Below are 26,793 nucleotides of genomic sequence, written 5' to 3'. Positions count from 1 at the left end.
TACATTGCCGAGACCATTCAAATGCTGCGACAACTAATGAATGGACATCGCGCGACAATCACCAGGCAGGAATGTTCCCTTCCAGTCGGGGAACATTTCAGCAGTCAAGGGCATTCAGCCTCTGATCTCCGGGTAAGCGTTCTCCAAAGCGGCCTTCAGAAAGTGCGACAATGCAGAATCGCCGAGCAGAAACTTATAGCCAAGTTCCGCACACATGAGTACGGCCTCAACCGGGACCTGGGGTTTATGTCTCATTACATTCATTCCCCACCATCTGATCTGGGCTTGCGAAATCCTACCAACCGCCCTGGCTTGAGACGATTCATACCTCTTTAACCTGGGGTTACCCCCTATCTCTGGACCTGTAAAGACTTAATTACGTGCAAATGCTCTCATTCTAAGCATTGTCTGGCATCTTTGAATTTGTCTATATATATGTTTCTGGAACATACCTCTTCATTCATCTGAGGAAGGAGCAGTGCTCCGAAAGCACTGAAACAAACCTGTTGGACTTTAACCTGGCGTTGAAAGACTTCTTACTCTACTGCATGGAAGCAATGGATTGGATGTTGATATAGGGGACCTAAAATAGTGATATCTATGAAGAAGGCTAAGATAAAATGCATTTGCGTTAGAGGACTGACTGATGGCAGATGCCTAGTTCTGTCTCTGGTCTGCACTTTTCTTTTCTTTTTCCAATTAAGGGACAATTTAGCGTGGCCAATCCACCTACCCTGCACATCTTTGCGTTGTGGGGGTGAGACCCACGCAAACACGCGGAGAATGTGCAAACTCCACACAGACAGTGACCTGGGTCTGGAATCGAACTCTGGTTCTCAAGAGGTGTGAGGCAGCAGTGCTAACCACTGCACCATCGTGCTGCCCCGCGCCACCGTGCACCTCTTGATGTAAATAATTATTAACTATTTGATTTCCTTTCCTAGCTCTGTCACATCTTACAGCCAGTAGTCCCGTGTCTAAAATATTAAAAAATATAACTGGAAAATCAGAGAAAGACTGGTTTGCATTTAAAAAACAGATTGCATTGTGTTCTTTGCTAAAGAGTTTGTATTGTAAAGCTATTTCTAAAAATGTTATCATAATGTTCTGTTTTCAGAAAATGCTATTGATGGACCAAGGCTTGTTGAATTGGATGTTGCCCTTTTACGTAAGAAAGGATTTATGTGAATAAATGTTGAGAGTAGCAGCCCCGATTTTGTTTTCTGGAGCTGTAAGATGAGGCGGTTTAAAAAAAAAAAGAAAATGTTTTAATTCACTTTTGCAGAATGTGGTTAGGCCAGCATTTCTTGCCCATCCCTCGTTGCCCTTCAGAAGGTGGTGGTGAGTTGCGTTTTTGAACTGCTGCAGTTCTTGTGGTGTATATACACCCACTGTGCTGTCAGGGAGGGAGTTCCAGGATTTTGCCCCAGCTACAGTGCAGGAGCGGTGATTTATTTCGAAGTCAGGGTGGTGAGTGACTTGGAGGGCAACCTCCAGGTGGTGGGATTCCCAGGTATCTGCTGCTCTTGTCCGTCTCGATGGTAGTGGTTTTGGATTTGGAAGGTGCTGTCTAAGGAACCTTGGTAAGTTGCCGCACTGCATCTTGCAGATGGTGCACATGGTCGCCACTCTTCGATGGTGGAGGGTTTGAATGTTTGTGGAAGGGGGTATAATAAAGTGGCTGCTTTGTCCTGGATGGAGTTGAGCTTCTTGAGTGTTGTTGGAGCTGAATTCATCCAGGCAAGTGAAGAGTACCCCATTACACTCCTGACTTGTGCCTTGTAGATGGTGGACAGGCTTTAGGAGGTCAGGAGGTGAGTTACCCACTGTAGTATTCCTAGCCTTTGACCTGCCCTGTTAGCTACACCATTAATATGGCTAGCCCAGTTTAGTTTCTGATCAATGGTAACCCCCCTGGATGTTGATTGTGGGGAATTGTATTGATTGGACGTGAATTATAGACAATGTGAAAAGTGTTCAAAACTGAAACACTGGCAGTTTTTTTAAAACTCTTTTCATGTTTTACTTCTGTTATCCAGGCACAGACTTGTGTTCACACAGATATGGTTCAATACATGCACCCTGGTACCTTATCCAACTGGCTGCTGTTAATGCATGAAGACGTGTGCCCAAGATAGAGTCACATTGTCCCCCTTCCCTTATTTTGACAAGAACTACTTTCTGGCAGTGTAACAGGAATGCTGATTTTTCTTTTGTGGTGTGTTTGCATTTGCGTTTCTCTTCGAGGGTTCAAAGATGCTGAAGCCACTTTAGCATCCTACAAGCCTGGCTAATTTCAGCTGACTCCGGAACGAATGGGTTTGCACTGGAGACAATTATGATCTGTTTGACTCCATTCTGCACTCTGGCTTTATTGGACACTTGATGTATTGGCGGATTTATATATACCATGATTTTAACACTGCTATTAAGTGCTGTCTCAATACATTTTATTCCACCTGTTTGGACCAATGTTGAGCATTCAGCTATGTGAGATTATAGGTATGAGCAACAGTTGTGATTTTGTACACCTATTTTTCAATGGATGGGGAGGAATAGATAATATACTTCCTTCGTCCTCCTTTTGAATGAGTGAGTGGATAGGCAATCTGGTCATAGGTTTTGGTTAAAGCCATTTTGTTTTGGGCAGTGAGAGGGACCTGGAGTGCCTCAAACCAACTTTTCACCTATGCAGGGGACAAAGATGCTTGATTTCAGCTCTACACCTTCCTGAAATACCCTGATTCACTGAATTGCATAATTTCCCTTTTTGCGGAATGCAATGTGTTGGGGAAGCTAAACCGATTTAGAATAATCCCAAGTAATACGGCCCAGATTTTCTACCTTTCCAGATCGCTGGCGATCAGACATACTGACCAAAATGTGCTTCGGGACCCTGCAGAAATCCGACACAATGACTATGTGGGAATTATCCAGTATTGTGCATTTAGAATTGTTCCTAATTGGAACAGGGTCACTTTAAGAGTTTGATCACATGATGATGACATCATCGGCAGTTTGGGCGGTCTAATAGTCCATCTATTGTAACAGCTTGTATGACAACACCTTCCCAATAAAGCTCTTGTATGTTTTGTACCTTCCTGGTCTGCAAGCTACTCTTTTAAATTGCCACAAAGAAAACTGGCGACGAGCTGGAAAACATGGGGAAACTAACTGCAGAAAGCTGGTGGAGCAAGAACAATCGTTGATCCACACTGAAGACATCCAAAATGCATTTAGAAGATATAAACATCTCCACACCAAAGCTGGAAACAGAGGAGTGCTGAATAATAGCAGCAAATATTGAAGGAACTGAAATTTAAACACCGATTTTGGAGAGCTTAAAAAAAGAAGCCTTGCTTGCCACGTGCTGTGCTGAACTGTCTGGAACAGTGTTCTCTCTGCTGTGAGTAGCAAGTGAAATAACAAATTATTTGAGAGGTAAGGTAGTTTTACAACACCCCTTGCATAACTCAGAAAGGAACAGGCTTTGAAAAATGAAGCGAGGGTGTGCTAAACTTGTGTGGCACATCTGTGCTTGCTCAAGCCTTCCTATAGTAAAATGGCAGGTTTTTATGTCACCATTGGACCTTATGATGGAAGCACAGAGCACCGGAGTTCATACTGTGAAAGATTTCAAAGTAAAAGCCATAACTGAGGCACCTGCACCTTAAAACGTAAATCCATTTTGATTGTTTTGGGGCAAATTAAACTACTACGGAAGGTTTGGCTCAAATCTAGTCACTATTCTCAATCCTGTACACAACTTATTGTGTCATAAATGGAAATGGGTGGATCCGTTCAAAAGGCCTTCGCACAAGCAAAATAGGCATTATTAAAGTCAGAAGTACTTTGATCTGAAGTTACCTTTGCTTGTGCCACATCACCTTATGGGGTGGGAGCAGTGATTTCTTACATAATGCCCAATAGTGAAAAGAACCCAAAAGCGTTTGCATCAAGACCCTTGAAAAAAGCTGAAATGAACTATACACCGATAGAGAAGGAAACTGTAGGCATCATCATTGGGGTCAAATATGTTTACCAATGCCTGTATGGACAAAAATTTATTTTATAACAGGTCATCGACCACGGACAGCGATAATGGGGCCGCACGGTGGTATTCCATCTCTAGCAGTGAGCCGGATGCAGATATGGGCATTACTGTTGTCAGCTCACACCACAAAAAAAATCGCAAATCAAATCTCCATGGGAATGCTGATGGGCTCTCCAGTTTACCGTTACCTAATGAGCCGACAGTGCATAGTTTTAGCGGTAATATTTACTATTTCAAAGAAGTCGCTAATATTCTTCTGATGGCAGGGCAAGTTGAAAAATATATCAGAAATGATTCCCTTCTGTCAGAAGTTATGGACATGATACTTTGTGGCAAACCAGGAGTTGAAGCCATATGTTAGCGAAAACTCAAACTATCCATTCAAGCTGATTGTCTCCTCTAGGGGAGAGGATCATCATTTTGTTATTGTTATGGAAGCGTGTCCTAATCCAAATTTATGACGATCATTGCGGGATAGCAAGGATGAAGGAAATAGAAGCCATTTTTGGTGCCCAGGACTTGATACCAAAGGCGAGAAGAGAAGGGGGGGGATATGTTTGTCATGTGCAAAAGTTTGACACTTGATGCCACCAGCGCCATTACACCCAAGGGAGTGGCCAGAAGGGTTCATGTAGATTATCCTGGACCATTTGAAGGGCGTATGTTCCTCATTGTGGTCGACGCGCGCTCCAAATGGCCTGATGTCACCATTATGAAGACTATGTCCTCAGAGAATGAAAAAGATTGGGTGAGATTTGAAAAATGTGGGTATCCTGATCAACTTGTTAGCGACAATGGGCCATAGTTCATTTCACAGGAATTCACGGGTTATCTAAAGGAGAATGGAATCCAAAACATCCGATTCGCTCGTTATCATTCTGTCACAAATTGGCTGGCTGAAAGAACATTCATTGAAGGTGACTCATGAGCAAGGATCATTGTCAAAACGACTGTGCCAATTCCTGATGCCATACAGGAATACAACACATTTGACAATACAAAGTTCCCTGTCATTACTCATGGTAAAATGTCAGTTACGCACAGCGTTTGATCTGCTGAAGCCGCCTGTGGTGATATGCCTATGGGCGATATCATAGATGGATCCTCTGTGCATCCTCCAACCAGCAGGTGGCGGTGCAGATGCACCATGCAATCTCAAGTCCAAGGTCATGTGACCAGTGATTCCCATATAAGGGGAGATGCATCCGGCTACCTTCAGAAGAAGATTGAGAGGGTAACAAGACATTCAAGTGAATGGTCGTTGCTAGGTGTGGATTCCAGAGAAGTAATAAGCAGACTCCATGATGATGTGCTCTGTAACAGATTGCTATCTTACCACACTAGACTCAATGAAAGATTCTGGTTTGGACCAGTCGATTTGGTAGATTCCTTCGTTCTGTATAAAAGATCAAACACAACATGGTGCAATGAGTCTGAAGATATAAAGATGGTGACGGCAGTGGCAATGTTGGGCTGGAAGATCGGTCTGGTGAATGAACTGCAACCTGAGGTGACCCAATGTGCAAGAAAATGCTGAAGCTCGAGATGGACGGACTGAGGGCCCCTCACCAGCTTAAGATGTCCCGTAACGTAGATGAGAACTGGCGGCTGTTCAAACAGCAGTTCAAACTTTGTTTTCATAGAATTCATAGATCATAGAATTTACAGTGCAGAAGGAGGCCATTTGGCCCATCGTGTCTGCACCGGCTCCTGGAAAGAGCACCCTACCCAAGGTTAACACCTCCACCCTATCCCCATAACCCAGTAACCCCACCCAACACTTAAGGGCAATTTTGGACACTAAGGGCAATTTATCATGGTCAATCCACCTAACCTAGCACATCTTTGGACTGTGGGAGGAAACCGGAGCACTCGGAGGAAACCCACGCACACACGGGGAGGATGTGCAGACTCCGCACAGACAGTGACCCAAGCCAGACTCGAACCTGGGACCCTGGAGCTGTTAAGCGATTGTGCTATCCACGATGCTACTGTTTTGGCCCTGGGCCTGCAGTCCCAGCCTGATGAAAGGCGAATTGCGTTGCTAACAGTGGCAGGTCCACAAGCACGCGAACTGTATAACTCGTTTGTGTTTGATAATGAGGAGGATCACAAGAAATTTGAAGTGATGAAGCACTGTGATAGAAATTGTTCCCCTAAGAAGAACGAAACGTTTGAGCGCTATATGTTCCGTATAGCAGTGCTTCTCAAAGTGTGGTACGCGCACCGGTGCCGGTATGCGAGCCGTTGTCAGCCGGTACGTGGAGTACTCCCAGAAAAGAAACACTTTCACACTTGATACAGTGCAAAGGTGAGTGCTGAGCTGGGGCGGGAGGGGTCGTTCCAAGGTTCCGTCCTCGTGCTGAGCGGGGGGGGGGGGGGGGGGGGGGGTTGCGTCCTCGGGCCGTGCTGGGGGGGGTGCGTCCTCGGGCCGTGCTGAGGGGGGGTTGCGTCCTCTGGCCGTGCTGAGGGGGGGTTGCGTCCTCGGGCCGTGCTGGGGGGGGAGGGTTGCGTCCTCGGGCCGTGCTGAGGGAGGGTTGCGTCCTCGGGTCGTGCTGGGGGGGGGGAGGGTTGCGTCCTCGGGCCGTGCTGAGCCCTCGGGCCGTGCTGAGGGGGGGTTGCGTCCTCGGGCTGTGCTGGGGGGGGGAGGGTTGCGTCCTCGGGCCGTGCTGAGGGAGGGTTGCGTCCTCGGGTCGTGCTGGGGGGGGGGAGGGTTGCGTCCTCGGGCCGTGCTGAGGGGGGGGGGGGGTTGTGTCCTCGGGCCGTGCTGAGCCCTCGGGCCGTGCTGGGGGGGGTTGCGTCCTCGGGCCGTGCTGGGGGGGGTTGCGTCCTCGGGCCGTGCTGAGCGGGGGGGGGGGGGTCCAAGCTCCGTCCTCGGGGGGGGGGGGGGGGGGGGGGTTCCAAGGTTCCGGCACCGGTCCCTGGCACATTGAAAAAAAAACTGCCGGTACGCCACATCAGATAGTTTGAGAAGCACTGCCGTATAGTACTCAAAAGATTTGGTGAATCATTTGAAAGTTTTGTCACTCTTATGGGCCAGGGTTTAGAGAACACCAAAGTATATCATGGAGTTCATCTGACTTAGAACTTTTAATAGATTTTGGTTTTGAGGAGCACAAGGGCCCACTTTCCAGGTGTTATGCAACAGAGATCTAAGTATTTTTAAACAAAACAATGTTTATTCTATGAATCCAGTTAACATTTTATAAACGCACAGTAAACATCTCATTAACTACCAACACAAACCCCCCCACCCGCAATGATACAGTACTCTATAGGTAACCCTTAATACCTTTCCTAACAACATCCATAAGCCAAACACTCTTTTCCTACAAAACAGTAGGTTTGCATTCCTTACAGAAAACCGGTATTACTTTGAAGTTATTAAGTGGACTGGAGAGATTCTTTAGCATGCAGAGAGAGACCATAAATACACCTGAAAACGAAACCAAAAAACTCAGCCACAAAGCAGCTTCCAGCTCAAAACGAAAGTAAAAGACAGAATCACAGCCCAGCTCCACCCACACAATGACATCACTGTAGCCATTTGATAAAACACACTTTTCTTAAAGGACCCTAACATGACAGTCACGGACTTGAGGCTGAAGGCCCAATCATGCAACTTCGGTGACCTGAAATCTTTGTTAATCCGCCACCAAATTGATGATGAGCTTCGGAAGGAAGATGTGGTGCTGAAAATGGTGGTGCAAATTTGCCAGGCGAGTGAGATAGCTGCAGAGACCAGGTGCACTCTGCTCAAAGACTTTGTCACATGAAGGCCCTGGACATTCATTATTGCATCTGGGAGCCATGACCTGACAACTGAGGAAAACGGCAACACCATTTGTGGGCTGATGTGGATCACCATGATGACCAGCAGCTTGCCAACACATGCCAACATTGAAAGCAATAACCCATATTGACACTGAGGATGTGGCGACATAGTGGTAAAGTCATGGGACTAGTGACCAGAGGCTCACTCTAATGTTCTGAGGACATTTGTTCAAATTCCACCATGGTGAAATTTAAATTTGATTATTAAATTTGAAATTGAAAGCTAGTTTAATGGTGACCATCTGGGTGCCACGGTAGCACAATGGTTAGCATTGTTGCTTCACAGCTCCAGGGTCCCAGGTTCGATTCCCAGCTTGGGTCACTGTCTGTGAGGAGTCTGCACGTTATCCCCCTGCCTGCGTGGGTTTCCTCCCACAGTCCAAAGATGTGCAGGTTAGGTGGATTGGCCATGCTAAATTGCCCATAGTGTCCAGAAAGGTTGGGTGGGGTTGCGGGGATAGGGTGGAGGTGTGGACATAGGTGGGGTGCTCTTTCCGGGGGCTGGTGCAGACTCGATGGGCCAAGTGGCCTCCTTCTGCACTGTAAATTTTATGATTCCATGAACCCATTGTCGATTTGTTATAAAAACTCAGCTGGTTCACTAGTGCTGTTTAGAGACGGAAATCTGCCATCCTTACCTGCTGCACACATCCAAAGAAATGTGATTGATTTGAAATGGCATTTGAATGTCATTTCATTTGGTTGTGTCAAACTGCTACAGAGTCTAAAAGGAATTAAACTGGGTGGATCATCTGGCATTGACCAAGGCACCAGAAATGACAACGGCAAACCCAGCCCTGTTGACGTTGCAAAGCTCTCTTACTAACATCTGGGGATTTGTGCGAAAATTGGGAGAGCTGCCCATTGACTAGTCGAGCAACAGTCTGACAGTCATAATTATTTTTAACTTAATTTCATTTTTAATCTTAATTTTCTCTAATTCTTTACATGAAGCACTCCATGCCCATATGGAAAATATCCAAACTTTGGCTTATAAGTAGCATGTAACATTTGCAACACGCAAGTGCTATTCGTGACTCCTCAGATACTGAATGTTAAGAACCTTGCTGATGTTAAATGCGAGGGTATCTCAAAACCTGGACAGGTACTTGGAACACCAGTTCTGAGTGGTGTATATTTTCACTCCAACAAGCAAACATTTAACCATCATCTTTTGACATTCGATTGCATTATCATCACTGATTCCTCCACTATCAACACTATCAACCACTATCGAGGATTATCATTAACTAGAAACTGAATTGTGGTCGCCATGCAAATACTGTGACTACAAGAGCGGGTCAGAGGCTGGGCATTCTGCAGGGAGTAATTCACTTCCTGATTCCCCAAAGCCTGCCCACCATCTACAAAGCAGGGGTCAGAAGTGTGATAGGATACTCTCTATTTGCCTGTGGCTGCAGCATTCAAGAAGCTCAACATATAGATCAAAGCAACCCACTTGGATGGCACCCCATCATTGCCTTTCACATATTGGCCAATAATATGGTTTATTATTTTGCAATGCATTTCCTCAGCCAGCAAGGCAGAAATAATTCCTTGCGTATCCGTGTGAAAGAGTTTGTGAACAGGTAGTTTTTTCTCCCCTTGTATGCCAGCAACAGGTGCCAAGGCACACAAATACCTCTTCTTCAGTTTGAGACTGTTGTGTATAATATAAACTGTCATCACTCAGAGCTGCTCTTATGAATTCTCAGGCTTTTTTTGCTTGACCTTTCAAAGGCATGCATTGCAGGCTGCTGTGGAAATACAGAAATACCTTCACGACGTGGGCAGATAAATAAAATCACCTGTCTCTAAAAAAATGAAAGTCAGACGAGTCGGGAAAGGAGCTGCCCCACCTGGAAAACCAAATATGACAGCATTCAAACCAATTAGCATGCATCTGTTTCAGTCATAAGTGATGTTGAAACCAGAGTGGATGTGACTGTGATTGGTAATGCTGGATGTTGATTCAAGGAATAGGAAAATCTGCCTTAATCGGGGAGGCAGTGGCGTAGTGGTATTGACACTGGGTAAGTAGTACAGAGACCCAGGGTAATGCTCTGGAGATCCCAGGTTCGAATGCCGTGACGGTGAAATTTGAATAAAAATCTGGAATTAAAAGGACCATGAAACCATTGTTGATTGTTACAGAAACGCACTTGGTTTCACTCATGTCCTCTAGGGAAGGAAATCTGCTGTCCTTGCCTGGTCTTCTTACATGCGACTCCAGATCCACAGCAATGTGATTGACTCTCAAATGCCCCCTTTTGAGGGCAATTTGGGATGGGCAATAAACGTTTGCCCAGCCAGTGGCACCCACGTCCCATGATAGACTTTTTAAAAAGTGCTCGTTGGGAAGATCATTTTTTGAAAATGCAACTAGAATAATTTCTGGTTCTTCCTAATTGGGAGATGAAAATGGCCAATGTTCGTTTCTCGTTGAGTACAACGAGTTCTTAAAAACACTCCGTCAAACAGCATAACCTGACCAGCTCATTTTTAAAAATGTGATTGATATTGTAGCCTAATCACAAAATATTATTGTAAGTCATAATACAGCATGGATGCTTTTGACCAATTGAGGATACTTGTTCTCTTCTGGGTTGAGTTTACTTGTTCACCAACAGCTTCATCATGATCTGTCTTTGTGAAAATACTTTCATATATTTGCATGGTTGAATCTGGGTCTTGGCACTTTCAGTCTTCTAATTAACTGACAAAGGTCTTTGACAGCCTGTAGTGGCAAGAGCTGACCAGAGGTTGGAAATTCTGCAGCAAGTAACTTGCCTCCTGGCTCCCCAAAGCCTGCCCACAGAAGTCAGGGATGTGATGGAAGACACCCCACAACACTCAAGAAGTTCAACACCATCCAGGACATGTCAGCCTGTTTGAATGACACCCCATCCACCAACATTTATTCCCACCACCACCACTAACACACTGCGGTAGTTGTACTGTGTACTGTACGTGGGCTGCACTGCAGCAACTCGTCAAGGCGCCTTCGACAGCACCTTCCAAACCCACGACCACTACCACCTCGTAGGACGAGAACCAGGGCAGAGATGCATGGGACCACCACCACTTGCAAGTTCTCTTTCAAGTTACATACCAATCTGACTTCGAACGATATCACCATTCATTCAATGTTGCTGGGTCAATATCCCGGAAGCCCCTTTCTATCAGCACTGTGGGTTTACCTACAACACAGGGACTGTAGAAGTTCAAGAATGGGGCTCACCGCCACCTTCTCGAAGATAGTTGGGGATGGGCAATAAATGCTGGACTAGCCAGAAATGCCCACATCCTATGAAATAATTTAAATAAAACTTAATTCCCATCTCTTTCTCCCACCTTGAAAATGGATGATGGGATGAGATTGAATTAGACATCAAGAGTCCAAAGTGCAATTTTAAAGTAGAATAAAGTATAAAAAAGATTAGATAGAAACATGAAATCAAAAGTCAAAGGGGGAACAGACACGTTTTGGGCAGAACGAGTTTCAATGTTTTTATTTAAAAATGTGTTTTCATTTTGTCTCGACTTAATTAATAGCCCAATAAAGCCATTCCAGACATTTGAGCAGTTTTATTAATAGTGTCTGATTCAGTGAGGTAAAATATATTGAAACCACCAGCGCATGGAGATGATCATTGCCAGAGACTAAAGTGAAAGGGATTGGTATATAGAGGCTTAACATATATAAAACATTGCATGATTCCTCAAGTTACTTTTTTAAAATAAATTTAGTGTACCCAATTAATTTTCTCCAATTCAGGGGCAATTTAGCATGGCCAATCCACCTAACCTGCATATCTTTGGGTTGTGGGGGCGAAACACACGCAAACACAGGGAGAATGTGCAAACTCCTCACGGACAGTGAACTAGAGCCAGGATCGAACCTGGGACTTTGTGCTGTGAGGCAGCAATGCTAACCACTGCGCCATCATGCTGCCTTAGTTACTTTTTTAATTGACTTTTTTGTCAGCGGAAAATTAGTCCTGGACATTATTTGGCCATGGGGACAGATATGCAAATTCCTACCACGGTGTCTGGTTTACCTGAGTTGATACATTTCCCTGCAGAGTCAGAGGTTTGTGGGTTTAAGCCCTACCGCAGAAACGTGTGCATCCAGAGACTGACACTCCAAGGCAGTACCGAGGGAGTCATGCATTGTCTGTCAACTCAGACTGCTCTAGAAATCCCCAGCGCCTCAGATGCTAGTCTTCAACCAATTTGATTCACTCCACACAATTGAAGAAACAGCTGAAGACTTTGGCTACAGCAATGGCTATGGGCCTACAGTATCCCTGCTGTAACTGAAGACTTCTGCTCTATACCTAGCCAAGCTGTTTCAGTGCACCAAAATATGGAAAAATTGCCCATGTTCTGTCGTGTCTAACAGTCCAAAGATGTGCAGGTTAGATGGATTGGCCATGCTAATATATGCAACAATCTGAATGGAAATGGATTGTACACAGAACAATACTTTTCGCTGTACCTCGGTACACGTGACAATAAAACAAATCCAAATCCAAATTTCTCCTTAATAGCCAAAGATGTGCAGGTTAGATGGGGTTACGGGGATGGGGGCGAGAGTGTGGGCCTAGGGTGGTGTGCAGACTCTATGCGGCTAATGGCCTCCTTCTGCACTGTAGGGACTCTATGGCTTTTATTAGCCTGGGCCTCTGGATTATTAATCCAATGATAGTACCACTGCCTCTCTAAGCATTAAAAAAATTTTAGAGTACCCAATTCATTTTTTCCTATTAAAGGGTGGCCAATCCATCTACTCTGCACATCTTTTGGTTGTGGGGGCGAAACCCACGCAAACACAGGGAGAATGTGCAAACTCCACACGGACCGTGACCCAGAGCCGGGATGGAACCTGGGACCTCGGTGCCGTGAGGCCGCAGTGCTAACCACTGCACCACCGTGCTGCCCTTGGTGCTTCTCTAACTTAAGGGTCTACTTGTGCCCTTTAAGTAAATATCTGTACGAACAGTAAACACATTCACTGTTCCTTGTGTTTAAATCGGTTTGTAACCGGTTTAGCTCTAATTGCCAGTACTTACCAGTGCTGGACAGCTCTGGATGGAAAGAGGGGGGGGGAGTTTGATTGTCTTACTACAGACGATTATTTTCCTAAATGCTTCATTGTACGTGTACCTGTTTGCAATGGAGCCTGAACATGTGGAAAGGATATTTTTTGGCACGCAGCAACCGTTGGTCAATGGCCACCGCGGCATTGAAAATGATGTCCCATGCGAGCTTATCAAAGGGACAATGTGTTATTCTGGAAAGCGGCTACAGTGCCAGCTTTGTTGGTACCCTGACAGAGTGACTTTCAAATAGCCAATCTGATGGCTCTTGTGGCTGCAGATTGCCAATGGGAGCAGATGCGGGCGGGACTTCCCCCTTCCCATCCAGAAGTTGCTGCGTTATTCCCCCGCCCACCCCAAACCTCTGCGGAGTTCAAATGCAACTTTCTTTGTGCTTCTCAGCCGCTGTGAAGTTCTTGCAAGCTTCATTCGCGGTTGCTGTGGTTTCCAAGGGGAGGTTCATTTCCTGCATTCCTATCATACTCCCAGAATGAACGAGAGCAGATTAATAATCATTGCCAGCTTGGTTCCTGGAGGAAGAGGCAGGAACTAGATGGGGTGGGAAAGGAGAGGAACAAGAAAGAAGTATGATTTGTTCTGTTCTGAAGATTCTCCAAAGGTTTAATTAGCGGCGTGACTTGTAAGAGGGGCACCAGTGCGCACTGACTGGGGTTCCTCGGCTGAGAAAGGGGAAGAAGGTACTGAATTGTCTTTTAGTTGCAGTTGTTATGTGCAGCATTCCCATCCTGTGCCAGAGAGAGACTGGCGGTGGTGGGAAGGGGGGCGGCGGCGGCGGGGGTTTGCACTCTGGCCAAGGATTGTTTGAGAGCGAGAACGAGCAACGTGCCTGGCAGGATATGTCCCTACGTGGCGATGTGGGAGGAATGATCGCAAGCCCCCAGCCCGGTCGCCTGCAGTGTTGAGAAAGCTGTGTAGTAAAGTAGGTAAGTTCTCCATCTGCGTACTGTCAGCGGGCAGGAATGCGAAGGGTTGATCGCGCCTGTACCTCTCGCAGCCCTCCCCGTGTTAACGTGTTTCTCATTCTGCTCACATCCTCCGGATGACTTCTTGTTGGCATCGACTGTTTCGAATTGATTTGATTCCATTTTTAAAAAAGGAAATCTTTCAAACCCCACTCGCACTAATCATTTCGGTCCCGCCATTGTTTTAACTGGACTGCTCGTGATCACGCTGGAAATACACAATGAGGCCGTTTGTGCCCCCCCAGCAGCAAGATCTGAATTGCAGTGCGTATAAACAACATGTTGTGTGATGTCAATCTACTAGTATCCCACTCGACTCCTCAACTTAAAGGAATAGGAAGGGAGGACTCCCCTCCAAATATTTCCTGTACTCGTGAAAGCAGTTTGCTTCTTTTAGGAAGAACGCCCGCAAAACTTTTTTTTTTCTTTTGCCAAACCTAATTTGGTAACATTGCCATTTTAATGGTATCGATTTTGGCTGTTCTTTGTTACCTTGGCCTAATTAAAAGGTTGCAGTCTTCCTCTATTCCACCTCTACCAGAATCAAACAACCAGGTTTTAGTGTACTGGCTTTGCTCACAAGCGAGTCAATCAGACGATGCTGTTTTACAATGGAGCTGTTATCATCAAAGTGTAACAGGAAATGAATGCTGCTCACAAAATGTCTGGGAAGGAATTTTACAACCCTACAAGAATTCCATTTTCTTTGTGAATTTTGGAAGCAAAAGTAAAGGCGAGTAATATAATTTCATCTGTGCTTTTAAAGAAAACTAAAATAAGCAAATTAACATACAGCCCAGCATGTGTGTATCCAGCGCCACTCCAATTTTCAAATGCTTTCTTTGAAGAAAGCACAGTTTCGAGTCACTAGGTATGTTGTCCACATTGACATTCAAGTTGTCTGTTCACATGCTTTTTGGATTGGTTGTTGAGTTGTTCAATTCATTGAGTATGTTTATAGAGGTCTTGCCTATCCCAAGTTTCCAGGATTGTTTTGCATCCGGAGAAGATTAGGCTTGGACTCCCTGTTCCTAATTCTGGATGCCTCCAGTTAAATTACTGTAATAAAGGAGTTCAGATTATGTTTTAAATCAAGAGAGCAAAGTTTAAGCAATTTATAAGTACTCTGCAAAAATCTGAGATTAGGTTGCATAAATACATTCCTTGGTAATTTATATTTTATTTAGTTAATTTATGTGGAAATTTGAGTGCCTTTCTCTCCCCCCTTGCCCCCAAGTGTTCCAGCATTGCCTAATAGCACTAAATGAGATTGATGTAACATGGTTGAAAATTCAGTGATGGAAAGTGGCTGTAAGGACAATAGGTAATGTGAAGGATAGGGGCAACATTTTAGGAAACAATATAACAACTGAAAAATAGAGGGAATAGACAAGGGTACCTGGTTCCAAGTTTTAGCAAAAGAAATTCAAAAAATATATATTGCAGGTGAAGCAATGAAAGTTTCCCATTATTTAGCCAGATAAGAGATTATTAGTGTGCAAACTAGAAATATTCCCCTAAGAAGTGAAGAGGTTCAGCAGTAGCTAAGTACCTTGAATGGGTTAAGAAACCAAAATGAGACTTTGGTTGTAAATTTGAGAAATCTGGGGCCAATATAAAATAAAATTGAGCAAAATACAGAAAATGTGGGGGAGAAGCGATAATAGAATAAAACTGAGTGTGCATGAAAAATGATTAGTGGGTAATAAAACACGCAATAGAAAATTAAAATTATGGAGCCAGTTCTTTAGGGGTGAGGGGATCATCTCATGGGAGGTTGAAGAAATGGTGAGGCTGCTGTACGAATTATTTGACTGGACTTTCACAAAAATCTTGCAATGATATAACCTAAAAACGTCTTTACGACCAAGCCTTTGGGCCATCTCGTAACTCTTCCCCCATATTTATCTTCTCTCTACTCCCATTTCTGTTCATTGTCCTGGGACTTTAAAGCTATTACAGATGCTAGAGGCATTAAATCCTTCCCTCAAGACATCCTGCAGTGCTCTTCAATCAATGGAATCAAATCAAATTTTGAAGTGCAATTACTGCTGTGTCAGCAAAATGAGTCAATCATTTTGCATACAGCTGGGTCCACAAACAATGAATCAATTATTGGATAATCTCATTGGTGTTGTTGGCCATGGGAGGTATGATGGTTGGCCTGGAATTTGAAGCCAGATCAGAGAGAAATCTGGACACTGAGAGAACTCCTTGCTCTTCTAATAGTACAATGAGATATATTTTTTTGGCAATCATTTGATCCTGCAGACAGTGCCTCAGTTTAACATCTTGCTCAGGAGATGACAATTCTAACAATTCGGTATTCCTTCACTACTGCACTATGGTGCCAGTCTAGATTATGTGCTAATTCCAAGGCCGCAGTGATAGTGGTTCGGGCAATCTGAGCTCACAACCAGTCTTCTCCCTAAACTGTGAGACAACGCAAGATTTCAAGTGCAGGCCATGCACAAGTCCATCCCTTTGTATTATCACTTGTGCATGGCCATGCAAGAAATGTGAAAGGGCATTGAACTTAAAGAAATCACCCATGTACTAAATAAAATATGATAGCGAACTTTGCCGACAACCCAACCTAGAATGAGAAATGTGTTAATTGGAGTGAAACGATAAATATGCACCATTGTAGCAACTGGATTGAGCAACTAAAGATCATAAAGAACAGGATCATACATGGTTGTGATAACCTTTTGCAGTAGAACTTTTCTAACACACAGTTAAGGAGACTTGATCAAAACAAGTGCGTCTCTGGCAACATTGAAGCACATCACCATCAACTTTTCTTGTTTGAAAATCTGGGGCAGTTTAACATGGGGTAATGTCGCAATTACAAGATGGCAATAGGGTATTTGGCCCAGCCAGTTTATGTTGGTATGTGCCCACCAAGTGATAATTCAGATCCATTAGTTCACTCTGTCCCATGTTCCCTGTTCCTTGAACTGCTGAGTTAACCTATTCTTAAATTGTTTCAATGGTCTCTGCTTCAGTCACAAACTCTGGTCATAGAATCATAGAATTTACAGTGCAGAAGGAAGCCATTCGGCCCATTGGGTCTGCACTGACCCTTGGAAAGAATAACCTACTCAAGCGCCCGCTGCCCTAACCCCATTACCCAGTAACCCCACCAAACCTTTTGATCACTATGGGGCAGTTTAGCATGGCCAATCCATCTAACCACATCTTGGGACTGTGGGAGGTAACCGGAGCACTCGGAGGGAACACACGCTCACACAAGGAGAATGTGCAAATTCCACAGACCCAAGGCCTGAATTGAACCCCGGGTCCCTGAAGCTGTGAGGCAGCACTGCAAACCACTGTGCCGCCCATGGCTTCACAATTCCAAATAGGAGAACATTTTCTCCCTGGTGCCCTAAATCGCTTGAATTTATACTTTCTAGACCAGTATTCTTCAAACGTTTTCTCGGGGACCCATTTTTACCAACCGGCGAACCTTCGTGACCCAACCCGGCTGACCTACGCGACCCACCATTTTGTCTTGTTTGTTGCTGACAAAAATGGAGGAATGGCTTTGGGTCCCTTTGACCCTCGTACAATGGAACCTTTCGGATGAAGGTGAAACTTTCCGGTGTCGGAAAGTATGGAGTCTCCATCTGTCCAAAGTTCTGCATTTTTTCCCTGTAAAATGTTATCAAATAAACCCCCCCCGAACTTGTAAAAAAAAATGAAAAAAAATTAAATGAATACAATGAATAACCCCCCCCCCCAGAACTTGTAAAAAAATAATAAAATGAGAAAAATAAATAAAATAAATAAAAATTTAATGAATAAATCCCCCTGAACTTGTAAAACAAATGCTGCGACCGTTTAAAAAAAATAGTGGCCGCACTGCACATGCATGCCGATGATCGGGCGCGCATGCACAATATGGCCGAATTTTTTTACATGTTCGGCAAGGCCCCTTGCAGCCAGCGTTATTAAAAGCCGGCTGCTGCGTGGGGGTTTGCTCAAATCGGGAGCGCCGCGGAGGACTGCTCCGCGACCCTCCCGACACCCGCCCGCGACCCAAACGTGGGTCACGCCCCCGAGTTTGAAGAACACTGTTTGAGACCCCTGAATCACAGAAAAAAATCTGTTTCTTCTCTGTTCAAACACTTTGTAATTTTGTAATGCATTCATGAGTGGCATGGTGGCAAGTGTTAAACACTGCTGCCTCACAGCTCCAGGGTCCCGGGTCAATTCCGACCGTGGGTCGCTGTCTGTGTGGTGTTTGCACTTTCTCCCCATGTTTGCATGGCTTTCCTCCAGGTGCTGCGGTTTCCTCCCACAGTCTAAAAATGTGCTGGTTAGGTGGTTTGGCTATGCTAAATTTTCCCTTAGTGTCCAAAAGTTTAGATGGGGTTACTGGGTTACGGGGATAGAGTGGAGACGTGGGCTTAAATAGGGTGCTCTTTCCGAAGCTTGTTACAGACTCGGTGGGCCAAATGGCTGCCTCCTGCACTGTAGATTCTATGAAGAAAGCAACATTTTTTTTTTCAAATCTTAACTCAGAGTAGTGAATCTGTGCTGCACCCTTTCCTTTGCCTCATGGTCATTCATAGTGAGGGGATGAGCAGACAGGGGAAGCATCCAAAGCTGGACACAGCACTGTGGTTGTATTTTATGTGGTTTCGCAGTGCATCTCGACTTTTTAATATCCCTTTCCATAAGACCCAATATTTAGTTAACATAGGACTTACAACATGGAAACAGCCCTTTGACCCAACGTGTTTGTGCTGGTATTTATGCTCCTTGTGATCAAGAATTTTAATCACATTAACCCACCCTGTTTTATGGCTTATCCACTTTTAGTGCCTCCTAAATCTGAACCCCTCAGCACATCTGCTCTTGCATGTCTACCATCCAGTTTCCTCCTACTCAAAAATATATAAACCACTTTGCAGGGCATTTATGTAATCACGTTGCGCATATGCAACTGCTTCCTGATTCTGCTGTGAAAACGTGAGCTATCGTTGAACAAGGCAACGGGCTGTTGTATTAGAATGGATGACACTTTTTTGGATTACAACAGGATTCATCCTCCCATTTTCCATAATGTTTTGCACTAATTTTGCATACATTTGCAAATAAACTTGTTTCCAAGTTGCTTCAATTCACTGGTTCTAATGATTTAATCAATTGTTGATCTTCTGTGATTCCCCCACATTCGCACTGGGAAGAGAATGTGTCCAGGAAGAGCGAATTAACGTACTGTCCACGGTCATGTTGGCTGACTATACTGTTCTGGCTTTGCTTTTAATTTTTAAATGCTTTTGGAGTCCTTTCAACACTTGAACCATAAAAACTAGATTACACTTCCTTTTGTAATCTCAATTTAGTTCCTTCAAATCACCACACCCACACCAGTCCCTTTGTCGGTCGGTTATTCATACTGACCAATTCAGAATTCCTTCCTTACCCTCCTCTGCTCCAAGTCTTATGGCATTATTAACAGCATGCTCCAGCATATAAGTACCTGCTGGCTTCCTTCCTCAGGAAATATTTCTGCTCTGTTCCTCCTCCTCCGCAGTGTTTGACATTCCACTCTCAAATTCTGGACAGACTGTTAATGATCTGTTGCAGTGTTGCAAAACATCCTTGTTACTGAGGTGTTGCAGTCTAACGATTGAAAAGCTAGTAGAAAGAAAATGCCAATTCTGAGGTGTGGGATGGTGTGCAGAGAAATTAACCTGACCTGATCGCTTACCAACACGTTTTTTCTTGCACTGCCAGTTTGATGTTATTAAAGCAACAAAATCTGCAAAGGTCGGTCATTCTTAAAAAATAGAATGACTTGAAAGTTATCTTTACGTGTGCTAAATAAATTGTTCAGGAAGAACTTCACTGTTTTCCCTTCCACTTCCCTTTCCAACTGTTCTGTTGGCCCTAGTTCATGTTGTGGTCATTCATCATGTTTGAGTCCTGAAGGTAAATTTTAGTATGTTATATAACTTTGAGGGCTTCACAGCCAAACCCGATTCTGCTCCTTACTCTGGGGAACAAAATGTGTGCGTTTTCTAACAGGAATTACTCTATAATGATCAGAAACAGGTGCCCTGGCTGATTGTTTGTTTCATTTCATGGTATCTGGACATTGAGGCTTATTCTACTGGCCATGTGACATGTTCGCTGTCCGTTAACTCATGGACACCTGGGATCTAACCTAGGATCTTCATGCTCTGAATGGCTCAGTTCTTGGCCGAAAAGTACATCGCCATTTGTTAACAGAACATGGAGCATTAACCTCTTGAACAAAATAAATAGTGCGCTCTAAGTTTAAGTACTATGCTCTCAACGGAGAAAGCACTGAGCAAATCGGGTGTTACCTTTGAAGAAAATACAAAGCAGTTGACATATCAGGTATAAATCCTTCCACAGAACTAATCTATAATTGCTTCCTTTTGTGGCAGTACCTGATCTAAATTGGGTTCCTCATGCCTTGTTCATTTTACAGTCGCCAAAGGCATATTGTAAGTGTGAACAGTTTGAGGAGTAGATCATTCGGCTCTTGAGCTGGTTCCACCATTCAGTGTGATCTGCATGTGAACTCTGCGTTGACTTCAAACCCTTTTAAAAGAAAAAAAAATATTTTTTATTTTCTTTTTCACATTTTCTCCCCAATTTACACCCAACAATAAACAATAATCAGTAACGAATGTAATGTCAACCACCAAATCAATAACGATGATCCCATCCTCCCACCAAATCCCAGACATTGGCCCGCATGTTAACAAACAAATGACAAAAAGGAATCAGGAATCACTCATAGTCACCATTAACACATACAGTCCCCCTCCCCCCAACCCTCCCAACCTCCAATGTTCAATGTGATCCAATTCTTGAAAGTGCATAATGAATAATGCCCATGAATTGTAGAACTCTGACTTCATATCCTAAGGTGTCCAAGGCAAAGCTGTTAGATCCCAAAGCCTCGGGTAGATCAGGCGAGCTGCATATTAGTGTGAGACTCGCTACTAACTGATATGCCGATTGGCCAAATACTGATCCTGTCTACAATGGGCGGAATCCAGATCGCAATGTCTTGTGAGATGCCGTTAGATCTCGTGAGGCATTGTGGGTGGGGTAAATCTGGAAGAGGCATCTCCTGGCATCTACCGACTGTGTTGCGTCCCCGTTCGGGCGGAACACGGCCGGTAAATCGCACTCCTCATCTTCCCCAGCACATACTTCTTTCCCTCTCCTGCCACCTGTCTGAGATAGATCCAGACTTGGTGCCACATTTGACCCTGAGGTGCACTTCCAATCACATATCTGTGTCACCACTAATTTCCACCTCAGTAACGTTGCCTGACTCTGCCCCTGCCTCAGTTCTCATTAGCGTCTGAAAACTTCATCCATGCTTTTGTTACTTCTTGCCTGGACCATTCTAATCTGTTTCTGGCCGGCCTCCCATGTTCTTTCCTCCGTAACCGTCAAGAAACCTGCTACCCGTGACCTAATTCGCACCAAGTTGGGTTTACCATGCTTGCTGACCTGCATTTATGTCCTGTTTAAGCTACGCTTTGATTTTTAAATTCTCATTCCATCTTTTAAAATCCTTCCATGGCCTCACTCCTGCTTATCTCCGCAACCTTCTGAGATGTCTGCACACCTCCAATTATAACCTCTCATGTATCCTTGATTTTAATTACTCGTGACGGTACCTGCAGTTGCCTGGGCCCTAAGTTCTGGAATTTCCTTCCTTAATCCCTGTTTCTCTACCTCTCTTTCCTCACTTTAAATCCCAGATTTCTACCCTAATTTATTTTAAATGTCCCAACATCATATTTTGTTTTATTCTTGTGAAGTGGCTCACTGTTTTATTAAGTTTAAGGTGCCATGTAAATACAAATTGTAGTAAATCAATTTCAATATGATTTGCCATAAATAACCATTGAAGTGGAAAGCAAATAATGAGAGATTATAGCGGCATTAAACTTGCGGCAGTGTGAAGAGAAACTAATTTTGAAATTCAAGTGAAACTGCCCCAGTGAATAAGATTCACAATGGAGTGGGGAAAGCCATGCAAACACAGGTATGCATGCCTTGTGTTTCCTGCAAACTTTGAAAGCTGGTGGCGAGTGAAATGAACGGTGATGTGTTACAGTTCTGTCATTGAATACAGCTTTAAGTTGTTCAGTGAAACACTTCAACTTGGACTGATTGTGTTTATGTGGTCATTTATTATTCGGTTGTCCAGACATACAGGTCAGTGTTAAATATACCGTGGGTTAATGTAATGAGAGAGTTGGCTTTTAGTTGATGCAAACTTGCATCTGTTGCTTTAATCACAATTAATCGGGCCATTTCAGGCCATCTCTAGAAATTGACCTTGTGCCATTTACGCCCCCCCCCCTTGCTGCTGACGTACAAATTGCCTTGAAGAAGTCGATGAACGGCTACCACCTCCAGGCGAACCCCTGAATTGAACCTCTCAAGGCGAACTTAACGTTTTCCAGCCTGACAAACCCTGCCATGTCACTGACCCATACTGCTGACTTTGGAGGCTCCGAGTCCCTCCATCCCAGCAAAATCTGTCTCTGGGCGACCAGGGAGGAGAAGGCCAGAACATCGGCCTCTCTTTCCCCCTGGGCCCCCAGATCTTCCGATACCCCAAATATTGCCAATTCTGGACTCAAAGTCACCCTCCCTTCCAGGATATCTGACATGACGTCCGCAAACCCCTGCCAGAATCCCCTCCACTTCGGACACGCCCAAAACATATGTACATGATTTGCCGGGCTTCCCCTATAGTGTCCACACCTATCCTCCATTTCCTCAAAAAACCTGCTCATCTGGGCTACAGTCATATGAGCCCTGTGGACCACCTTGAACTGGATCAGACCAAGCCTGGCACATGACGAGGATGAATTCACTCTCCTCGAGACCTTTTCCCATAGTCCGACTTGCAATTCCCTTCCCAACTCTTCCTTCCACTTTCTCTTTACCTTCCCGATTGGGACCCCTTCCCACTCCATCAATTCCTTGTATATCTCCGAGTCCCTCCCCTTCCCATCCCCCGTTTTTGACATTACTTTATCCTGTAGTCCCAAACAAAATCCACCTGGCAACTCAAACTCCTCCTCCTAATGCCTCCAGGATCAGGAAACTCTCCTCAATGAAGAGATCCCCAAATCTCTCGATCCCTGCCTGCTGCCACCTCCTAAAGCGCCCACCCAGCCCCCCGGAACAAAACAGTGATTGTCACAGATTGGTGACCACACTGATGCCCCCTCCAATCCCATGTGCTGTCTCCATTGCCACATGCATTACACTTTGAATATGCAGCCACCAGTCAGACATGCAGAATTCTGCGAAATAGATGACTAATAGCAAAAATATATGTACGTTGGGGCCTGGTGCAAGATAGGATACTAGAAGAAGAGTTTTGAGTTGAGCTCAATCAGTCTGACAATGCCTTAATTTTAAATTTCTGATACTTATGTTTGTATCCCTTCATGACCTTGTACCCCCTTATCTCTGTAACCCCGTCCAGCCCTCTCAAGATCTGTGCATTCCTCCATTCCTTGACATATTTTTCACCCCAAGTTTCATTACTCTGCCATCGGTAACCATGGCTTCAGTCGCCTAGACCCTAAATCTGCATTTCTTCCTGAACCCCTCTGTTTCAGTAATTCTTTCCTCCTTTTAGAATTTTTAACAACTTATCTCTTTGCCAAGATTCTCATTCTCTAATTAAGGGAGCCATATAATGTGTGTGTGTGTTGTTAAAAACCCTGCTGATGTTACCTGCGCGAATGTCTCAAAACCCCGAAGGATAATATGAACAGTGATATATTTGGGGTGGCACGGTCGCACAGTGGTTAGCACTGTTGCTTCACAGCTCCAGGATCCTAGGTTCGATTCCTGGCTTGTATCACTGTCTGTGCGGAGTCTCCATGTTCTCCCTGTGTCTGCGTGGGGTTGTTCCGGTTTCTTCCCGCAGTCCTAAGATGTGCTGGCTAGGTGGATTGGCCATGCTAAGTCGACCTTGGTGTCCAAAAAGATTAGGTGGCGTTACTGGTTAACGGGGATAGGCTGGAGGTGTGGGCTTAAGTAGCGTGCTTTTTCCAAGGGCCGGTGCAGACCCAATGGGCCGAATGGCCTCCTTCTGCACGGTGAATTCTATAATTCTATGATTTGTTTGGAATAATGTGAGGAACAGTGTATAACCCAGTGAGGAACTAGACCAATTGTTGTGTAAACAATTAATAAAATATTTATTAAAATGAAAGAAAAACAGAACAAAAGACGAATATACACTATGACACTAATTACATTCATAACTAAGCTCCCCATTTTACCTGCAGTTACCACTTGTTACCAAAATATACCCGTGTTCCCAAGCAACATCCAATTTTAGTAACTCTCTTGAAGTCAAATCCAGTTAGTAACTACCACACAATTCTGCTTAGGTGACCCAGTCTGGGAAGACCTCTCTTCCTGGTTCAGCGAAGGCCAAAACAGCATCCTATTGAGAATATCTGCAATCTGCCGTGGCTCTAAATATTAAGTGGAACAGGCCTCTGTGGCTTGCGTCATAGATGGATGGAGAATTAGCCTGCTTCCCCAATGAAGGTTCTAGCAGTTATAATGTTCAATCTCTTTGACATTCCACCCTGTGGATTCGGTGATCTACTTCTATCATTCTATGTGTGCCTGGCAAACCTTGCACTGTCAAGGCAACTCAGTATGTGGAAATGCAATCGAACTGTGTTTATAAGGGCCTCGTCAGAAGTCTTACAGAAAAGAGAGATATTTTAATGAATTAGTGGTTCTCCTGTGATAAAGCCAAGGGAACATGTTTAATTGTTATCATATTGAGGTTTGCTATGATTTATCCTCACTTTGGACTACATTTGGATAGGATTGTTTTGCCTGTTTCAGTGAGTGTAGGTGTATAAGTTTAATGGAGGAATCCTTGAAGTCTTCTGTGGATATTTTGCAGTTCAAAAAGCTGTTGTCTTAGGCAGTCCCTCGGAATCGTGAATCTCTTGCTTCCTCTCCAGCTCAGTGAGTTCAGAGATGGCTGATAAGCCAAGTGTGTGATCAGTAGACTCTGCCACATGCAGGTGATGATTGAAGGGTTGGATGGATGGGTGTTCTCTGGTTTGTGTACCCCCTCTGATGCCTCAACTTTGCCTCTGCATAATGGGCGGCACGGTGGCACAGTGGTTAGCACTGCTGCCTCACGGCACCGAGGACCCGGGTTTGATCCCGGCCCTGAGACACTGCCCACGTGGAGTTTGCACATTCACCCCGTGTCTGCGTGGGTCTCACCCCCACAACCCAAAGATGTGCAGGGTAGGTGGATTGGCCACGCTGAATTGGCCCTTAATTGGAAATAAATAATAATTGGGTACTCTAAATTTATTTTAATAAAACATTGCACTCTGCATGTTCATGGCAATGTCTGTGTTTGGTGACTTCCTGCATAAAGTTTCCTTCCTGGATGAACTTACTCTATTTTGGTCAGTTACAAGCCAGTAACACCCTCCAAGTCCAAGAGGAGTTTGCCCTCTTCAGGATAGCTTTGCGAACACCCCTAAAAGTATTTCTTCTCTCTCTCTCTCTCTCTCTCATTCTCTTTCTCTCTATCTTTCTGAGAATCCCCTGCTGTGACCAAGTTCTGAATAGAGTTTGCGTTGGGAGTCTTGTAGTTCATATGCTTAACTGCCTTCATCTAGAGGAGGTTTCCAAAATATGGAAAATAGTCCACATATTCCAGGATCCTGCCATTAAGCTCAATCACCAAGGGGCAGTGTTGTGCTGTGGGAGCTGGTTGGAAAAGCACCTTAGTTTTCTGGGTGTTTAGTGAAAGGCTTGCTTCCTGCTATGCTTCTGAGGAGGAGGTGACAATGACCCGGAGCTCCGTTTCTGAGTGAGCATGCAGGATCCTGGAATACGTGGACTATTTTCCATATTTTGGAAACCTCCTCTAGATGAAGGCAGGCATGGATGATGAAAACCATCATCGCCTCCAACGTGCCAGCTCAGCTTTCAACTGACTGAGGTAAAAATACTTGAGGAACAGGATCTCCATGATCACACTGGGCAAAGCTCATGGTGAAGCTCAATGGCTGAGTTTGGAGTGAAGGCAGCGTAGGTTGGAACAGTTTCCTGTCTGTTCTGTAGATGAATTACCCCCGTGCCGGTGTGTTTTGCTGGAGGTGTGGTGCAGTATTGCAGCGTAGAAAATTAGGGAGACCCAAGTCTTCACTGAGATAGGGTGTGTGGTGGTTGTGCTGGTGAGGATCACAGCTTGCATGTCATAGTGGATGGCGACAAATTTCTGATGGCTGCCAAATTTGAGGGGGATATTCCATAAGTCTCCATCATTGACTGAGGGGAAGACATTTGTGAGTGTGAAATGACCATGTAGTGGGGTCAGGGCTGTTCTTTGCATTTTCTTGTATTTGCCATGCAATGAAGATTATGTCTGGTGCCTCTCGGGTATTGCGCAATAGTCTTCCCAGACAGTGTGAATCATTGTGATGTGAGTGGCTGATGCATGGAGGCAGTTGGCAGATACAACCCATTTGCAGGTTTGCAATCCAAGTAGTGGGAAGTTGTTAGTTGCTGTTTGCAGAGGGTGAATTTGATTCTTTTATTCATTTCTGTCTTGTTCTCCCTTGAAGCTAATTTGCAAGTACCGTTATCCAGTTGGTGTGTGGACACGAGAACAGTTGCACCATCAATGTTACTAATTGCGATCAGCTAGGCCATCAGAAATTGAGCATTGAATTGTGTTTCCAGATCTATTTTACTCGCTACCTCACATGGCAGCGCATTGAGCCTCTAA

General features: G+C 44.6%; 1 protein-coding gene across 4 annotated transcripts in view; it reads left to right on the top strand.

The window, feature by feature from the left end:
- The first annotated feature begins 1,145 nt into the window (after nt 1-1,145).
- Nucleotides 1,146-26,793, top strand: part of amot (angiomotin) — a 95,418-nt gene continuing 69,770 nt past the window's right edge. The window contains exon 1 of one of the 4 annotated variants that reach the window (XM_038774542.1): nt 1,146-1,168. The gene's annotated coding sequence lies outside the window, so the exon portion shown is untranslated. Of the gene's footprint in view, nt 1,169-13,351; nt 13,935-26,793 lie in introns of those variants that run through there. The other 3 variants (XM_038774548.1, XM_038774547.1, XM_038774545.1) reach the window with 3 other exon arrangements.

This window comes from Scyliorhinus canicula, chromosome 17 (assembly GCF_902713615.1).
Source record: "Scyliorhinus canicula chromosome 17, sScyCan1.1, whole genome shotgun sequence".
NCBI classification, from domain to species: Eukaryota; Metazoa; Chordata; class Chondrichthyes; order Carcharhiniformes; family Scyliorhinidae; genus Scyliorhinus; species Scyliorhinus canicula.
Note: the sequence above shows the minus strand (reverse complement) of the source record. Positions and strands in the feature narration are given on the sequence as shown.